This window comes from Pseudopipra pipra, chromosome 10 (assembly GCF_036250125.1).
Source record: "Pseudopipra pipra isolate bDixPip1 chromosome 10, bDixPip1.hap1, whole genome shotgun sequence".
Taxonomy (NCBI): Eukaryota; Metazoa; Chordata; class Aves; order Passeriformes; family Pipridae; genus Pseudopipra; species Pseudopipra pipra.
Window position 1 is genome coordinate 17,698,265 of NC_087558.1, and position 7,754 is coordinate 17,706,018.

Sequence of the window (7,754 nt, forward strand, 5' to 3'; positions counted from 1 at the left end):
ACACACCTTACAAAGCCCAGTCTTCCATCAGTTCAGGTCAAACCTGGCATTGTGGGAATGGAGGAGTTCTGTGGAAAAGTGATGTGCAGCGATGACTGCCTTGTGGGAACGTTCCCTGGAGCATCCCATACCTTCCCCCCAAGATGCACAACAACGATCAGTGGCTATTTACTCCATGGTGCATAAATCTGTACAGACACAGCTGGATGCCAGCTGCACTTTGCATTTGTTCAGCTACCCAAGTGCCTCCAGAGAGGTTAATCTGAGCTACAGGAACTCCAGTTAGCAGCAGCAGGCAGGTGCAGAGCCTCTAGTGCATAAAGTGGAAAGGAGAAGCCCCGAATCAGAGCTGATTAGCTAAAGAGCCATGTTATTCCTGACTTTTGGATCATTCAAAAACATTTGAGATCATTAATAATTCATTTGCAGATGTAGCAGAGCTCTAAATGTGGCTGATTAAATGCATTTGACGTTTCTCTTGAGAGAGGCTGTTATTCCAGGAAACCACTTGGCATCTGCAAATGTCTTGGAATTAGTGTACTCAAAATTACAGGTTCACTCACAGCATTTTCCCTTGTAAAGAAAGGAAAGTGACCTCTGATTCCAAATGTAATGTACCCTGGTGAATAACTATAGCACAATTATTTTAAGTTCCCCACAGCCTCAGCAGATCTGCTATGTAATGATGTGATTCAACACAGAGAACTCTGCCTTCCTCTGCTAAGAAAAAACCATGCAGACATTGAGCCAGGCAGGTCCTACACACCAAGGAGAGCTTAAAAAGTGATTGTTTGGCAACTCACAGCTCCTACAATTGCTGCTCTGTGATATGCTTCCCAAAAGCCTTCCTGGCATCTGCCTAAAAATAGAGCCCATGTGTTATCCCGGCAGAGAAGCCAACCTCTCTTGGGGCACCTTGGTCCTCTGGGTCGGATGAGCAGGATTCAAAACAGGATCTAAAAGAAATAATGAGCTTTATACCACCTTTGCATTTCCCTGATTAGGTCAGCAAACCTGGGTCCAGTGGATTTGTTTGGCTTCATGCTTATGTTAGAGTAAATCTCTTCTGGTGTAGCTGTGGGGTGCATTTTGTGCCACTCCACTTAAATGTTTAATGAGAACTAAGGATTTATGCAAACTTGAGCATGCATTTTTCAAGTGGGTCACCCACATCAGGGCAGTTTTCCTACTACTCTGCTTAGTGCAGTCACCACCAACGGGACATCTCATCTACTGCAAACAGTGGGATCCTCCCCTGACAGGACTTTGCTCAGTGTCACCCTGGTAAAGCCTTTTTGGGTTATTTTCCTCTTGTCCTAAGTTCATTCCAACACACAGAAAGGAGGGACACTGCACCTGTCTGTTGAGATCTCCAGGTGAAACATACGGTCATTCTTTTTTGTCTATTAAAAAAGAATGGTTTTGTCATTCCAAACCCATATTTCCTTCAAGTGGACCTTTTTTCCTAGCTCAAATTTCAGATCCTATTTAGTTTCACACTGTAAATCTGTTGACCCTGAATGCAAAAAGAAGCTTCCCATTCCCACTTTTCTCTCTCCTCTTTGACCTAAGAAAAGGTGTGAGACTGTCGGATGAGATGCAACATATAATTTCTGCAAAGGACACATTTTCTACCATGGCTGCATGTTTTGCCACCTGCTAATAAATGTCATAGAGCACAACAAACCTCTTAGACATTACCAGCACTTGTACTCCCATATTAAGTATGTAAGAGTCAGGCCAGGAACAGCGTGTACAGACACTCAAAAAGATAAAGATAAATCACCAAAGGGGATAAATCCAAAATTCCTTGCTTGTTATTTATGTGGCATAACCACAGGAGATGTGTTAAATCCCTGCTAGTAAATTTTGGGATGTAAATGTAATCTGACAGGAAAACTGTTTTCTGCAAGGTTAAATTTATTCAGATCCAACACACTATCAATTGATTTTTTCCTTGCAAACACGGATGCAACAAGGTGGAAACTTTCTGCTAATGACTAACACACTGAAAGAGGCTAAGCAAAAAAAAAAAAAAAATCAGAAACTACATCTACCACCATATTCCACCAGTTAATTTAGGCAACATAAATGTTACTGTGCAAATTCACAAGCCCATGGCCAAGTCTCACCCATGGCCTTGGACTTTGCTTTCCTACAAGCAGTAGTCAGGCTGAACTTTGTTTACATGTATTTTTGGTTTTCTAATTTCTATTTAAAACATACCAGCCCCCGGGCCCTCTCCTCACCAGAGTGCACAGTCTGAAGCTGGTGCAACCACAGTCACACGAACCTTTAGGGATGGCTGGGGCACAGTGGCTGCTTTAACACCACAAGGTTCTGTATTCTGCACTCCTGAGCCTCCTCCCCATGGCAAAGGAGCTATTTCGTCCAAAGGATCTTTCTCTGCTGGGAAAAGCTCATGGATATTTCTATTCTAGAAGAAATATTGTTGTTGAAAATGATGCAACTATGAAAAACTTAAAAAAAAAAAAGGAAAGTTACAAATCCTCAAACTTTCTTACTTGTTACTGTCTTAGTTGTTACAGAAATACTGATTTTGCTTTATTTTATGTTGTTTCTCCTTTGCTCCTTTTAGGGTCAGCACACTGCACTTTGCTGATGCCACACAAGAGTTCAAAGCTACTGTTAGCTTTCCCTTTCGGCAACACTTTTTGCATCAATCTTACTCATATCTGACACAGTGCAGGTAAAATCCAACAACTTCCCCCAGCTCCATGCTGCATGGTGCTATTTGGTTCTCTGGCGGTAAATTTGGTGACATCTCACGTAACAAGGCTGTATTTAAGCTGAAGCTTCTCCCCAGCCCAGAGAAGAAGTGGGGGCAGGAATCAGAAACCCATCCTGCACCACGGACAGACCAATGCTTGACCAATGCTGCCTTGAGAGCTCCAGCTCCCCCTCCTGAGCGTGGGGGAAGTCAGGGACACCAGTGTAAATACTTTGAGACACAGTGACAAATGTGTAGCTAAAACATACAGTTTACTATGTAGTTAAACAAACCACTTTGCATGGGGAGCCACAGAGCAAGTCTGGTTTTCTTCAGCATTCCTGTGGCCGTGAAGTTCCTTTCAGGTTAGTGCAAGATGCCCTCTGTGGAGCTGATCACTGCTTCATGCATAGATGGCCAAATCAGACTCCAAATCTCTTGGCTCCAAACTAAGATGTTACTTATAGATCTCCCTCAGCCCTCTGCACCTGCCTTTCAAACAGGCTGAAGTATCAACTCTGAAAGTACAAAACTCTGTTCAGGCACAGATATGAGAACAAAGGGGATGTTAAGTAGTTTGGACATTAAAAATATGCTAAGATAAATTGTGGCAGGCAGGTCAAGTCCCTGAGGAAAAATATTTTGACAAAAGCCTTCCAAGAAAATTCCAAAGTACAATCAGTAAAATCAATACTATGCTCAAACACCTTTTCCCATTCATCCAATCCACAAGTAGGCAGCCAGAAAATCAGATTAGCTTTATTTCATTAACCCTGCTAAAGGCAACATTTACATTTTTAACTTAATACTGGATGCTCACTGAAGTGCTCTCCAAAGCCAGGTGATGAATGAGGCTGGGGAGGCCTCCCATCCCTGTCACTTGGCTTCCACCACGTACTAAGGAGAAGATAAATGGTAACTGGGAGCCTGGCCATGCTGCAGACTGATGGAGCTGTCTGGGGAAAATGGGACTGGTGATTGCCTGCAGATCAGCATTCCCATGGGCAATCTTAGGCTTTGGGAGCCTTCTATCTTTGAGCTGACACCTCGGTGGTTACTTTCTTGGCTAACTCATTTGTTAATCAGGTTGTGTAATTTCCTTTCCTTCCATTTACCATCCTCCTGACTTAGCTCAGTGTATGAGTCAGTAAGCCTGGCTTAATCATCTTCATTATAAATTCTGAGTCTATTTTATTGCTGATAAAGTTCTTGCTGACCAGCTCCTATAGCTAAAATATCCAAAATGGAAAAAAAGGTGGGACTTCACCTTTGGCTTGTGGGTCTTTTTTTAAAATTAACTTCTGCCCTATAGCACCTTTCCAAAGAAGCAGACAAAGCAGCAGCAGACTGTTTTATAAATAAAAAAAGGATGTGACCTTTTAAAAGTACATACTTTATATATCAAACTGCAAAGATAAAGTAGAATTTAGTCATCCTATGCCAAGACTGTTGACAATTTGGCTTTTTCCTAAGGAAATGACTTTGCTTGTAGCTCACCTTTTATAATGCACACTTTTCTCCCTGTGAAATTCATTACCCAGTACTTGATCTCCTCTGTAGCCTAATGCTGATGTCCTTAGGAAATTACTTTTTTAACAGTCTTCTTGAAGAACATGTGTTTTGTGGCACCTGAAAATAGATGTACTGTAAATCTAGGCTAGATGCATATTTTACCTATTCAGCTGTACATTTCAGTAGCTGTGGCTTTTATGTGTGGAGATGGAAATCATTTAGAGTCATTTGCTTGACAAGATATGCTTATTTGTCCTCCTACATATCCTATGAGTACAAGGTTGGATTTATAGCTTGCCTTTCTTACTTTACATCTTCCAAAAGGCAAGGAACAAGGAATGCACTACGTTATTAAGACTTGATGGGTGGGCACAGGAATTGTAGTGATACACCCCCCTTATAACAAAGACTATTGAGATGTACAAAGCAGCAGGTGCTTTAATTCAGGTGTTGCTACAGACAGGACAAAAAAGATAGAAAGCGACCAAGCAAGCCCCTGCTTGACATTCATAGGTTAGGAATGAAGTGTGGGGGACCTTTTCTGCCACCAGATCTGACTTGGGCAGCAGGAGATGGGTCTTCAGCTTGACTTTCTCACAAGGGTGGCACCAGACCTGGCTAATCAGTGCTTCTGCTACTTATCCAGGTTTCTGGTAAAACAAACTTTAGCCAGGGCTGCTATTTCCCCAAAAATACATGACCTTTGGAATTGCAGAATAATTTGGCTGCCTAAAACTGGGCATCCACATTAAACCAGCTTGTCTTTCGAAGTTGCTATGCCTTGGCAAAGCTAAAAAAACATTGAAAACATCAAGTTTTGCTTTTCTTATAAATAGATGCATTGTGTACTGGGACAACTTACTGCAGCTCTGCTGACTTCACTGAGTACAGAGCCATCTCGAGAAATGATTACATAGAGCCAAATTATCTCCCATATCTATGTCCTGTTTGAGTGTGTGACAATTACATATGCATCCAGCATCTCTGGTGAGCATCAGTCCCTGCCCAGGGACTCCTGGAGGTGCCCAGCTCACCTCCTCCCTGAGTCCCAGGGAGCAGCAGGCAGCAGATGACTGACACAGCATGGGAACATGCTTGTGACAGGACCACCTCCCCTGGCACAAAGAAGAGGAGAGAGAAAGGAGAAAATGTCTGAAGTCTCTTTGAAGACAAAGATGCAGCACCCTTTCATAGGGGCACCCTAAGAACGCTCTCACATATCTCCTTGAAACCCACTCACTGAGTATTTATACAACCTCTCTAAATGGGCAGGGCACAACTCTCCTGTGGGCCCTGTGCCATTCCCACAGGAGCTGGGCTACCTCAGGACAAGCCTGGGATCTCGGCTGGGGAACCTCACCCTTGGGTGCTGTGCAGGTGGGGAGCCCTCCCAGGGGACAGGAGCTGCTCCCAGCTGTGGTGGGCAAAGCTCCCCCTGCCCTTCCTTGTCGTGGGCCACTGCCTTTGGGCAGGCTCTGGAAGGTTCCTTTCTTCATCAGCCTGATCAGCTTCCTGACTACCCGGGTCTGGGGAACACAGAAGGTAGTGGCTGGGGGCACTTAAGGACAGATATGCTTATAGTCTATCCATGTTACATTTTCTCCAACGTTTGTATGAATCAAAACATTAACAAACCCCAAATGCTTCATTTCACACAACACAAATTTTTATACAGCTCTTGAAGTTGTTTTTAAAGCTCTTCTATAAAATGAAGTACAAGTTGAGGATAAGAACCATCTGAATATAAACTAAACTATAGTCTCTTCTGAAAATTCCCTTTCTGTTTAGCTTCTGAGGGTTTTTTCCTGTTTCAAGAATCTGCAGACTGCTTTACTCAAATGAGACTGTCATTTTTCAGCAAAAGTAATACCTTGTTTCAAGAAAAGAAAATATTACCCTCCTCTTTAACCTAGAAAGCAGAAAATAGGATGTTCTTTCCAGCGTTTCTATGGTTGACAGCATCTATAACAGGCTTTCTGCATTCTGTCTTGCAAGAGAATTAGTGAAGAATTAAATATAATATAAACACGTTGAGACAGAACTACAGCCCAGTGCAAAATATTCTGCATAAAAAATAAAGTATCTTCCCATCCAGGAAGGTACTGTGATTCCAGAAAAGTCTGGCAGGCACCATTACTGATAACAGCATATTGCAGCCATAGTTCTGTTCCCCAGAACTAGTCAGTTTGCTTCCTTCACCTGTAATTTGAAATTTGATATAATTTTCAACTTTGAATGCTGGGATAACAGTTCAACGGACTTATGAAGTTAATTTCTGGAATCCAGTTCAATTTAGCAAGTAATTTGCAGAGCCCAGCTCTGATTGCAGCATATTTTTCTGCCCATTGCAGAAAGCACAAAGAGAAGAGGAAGGCAGACAGCAGCATTAGTGACCCCAAGTAATCCTCTCTAACACAAAAGGCAATTGCAAGTGAATATATCAAAGTGTTGAGATGCCAATTAGCTACTTTAATGCAAATCATTCTTTTATTTATAGGGTGGTTCTTCCTTAAACCTGAAATTGCTGTAGCTCTAATGGAGATAAATGAATCACAGAGTCGGGTTACATCTGCAAAGAGTGTTCTTGAGTCTAACCTGATGCTACAGCAGTTGCAGGAGATCTGTGCATGTGTGCATTTATCTGTCAGTTGAAGCAAATCCCACTTTCTGGTGCTCACAGGGCTGGAGGGCATTGAACCTGCTCATTGAACCAGCCACAGCTCTGGGTTCACCAAAAGGGGGACACATCCCTCCTCTTCTCTGCTCTTTGGAAAGGCTCCTTTAGGTGAGTTCACCCCTTTCTGGGCACTTCATCATCTCCTCCAAGCCCAGATCTGAATCCTGCCTCACTGGAGCAAGCAGCACAGCAGTTTGGTGGGGCAAATGCCAAGTGTGCCTGTGTTACCAGAGGGATCCTGATCTGGGAAACTTATCCATCTATTCCCATCAGACTGGTCCAGCCACTGGTCCCCATGTTCCTTGCCCGCCTCTAGGAATCCAAGTCTTCAATGCAGCAAACATAAGCCAGCAAAGAGGAAACACGCTGTGTTATATTTAAAGACAGATAGCTGGAGGCTTTCCAGAAAAATCTAGAGGTTTTTGCACTGCTGTTTTCTTTGGGACACCTAAGATGAAGCCAAACCCACAGGGTCAGCTTTCTGCACTACAATGAAGGTTTCTCAGCCATTCCCCCCAGTGTCCCCCAGGAATACAAGCTCTTCTTGCCCAAGACTCGGCACCTCCAAGTGCTGCTCCTCCATTTCAGCATGGGCTTCCCGTGCACCCCACCTGCACCGGCCACACCACCCCACCATCCAGCCCTGCTGGAAATTAGAAAATGGCATCTGAGAGTCTGTGGGCTACTGCAATAGATCCACAGCAGTCCAGGAGGGAAACAGGTCCATTGCTGGTCAGCTTGAACAGACAGTGCTGCAGTCCACACTGGCAGCAGGAAATATCTAAGAGACAGCAGACTGACAGATGATGCTGTGCAACGTACACACAGGCAGAA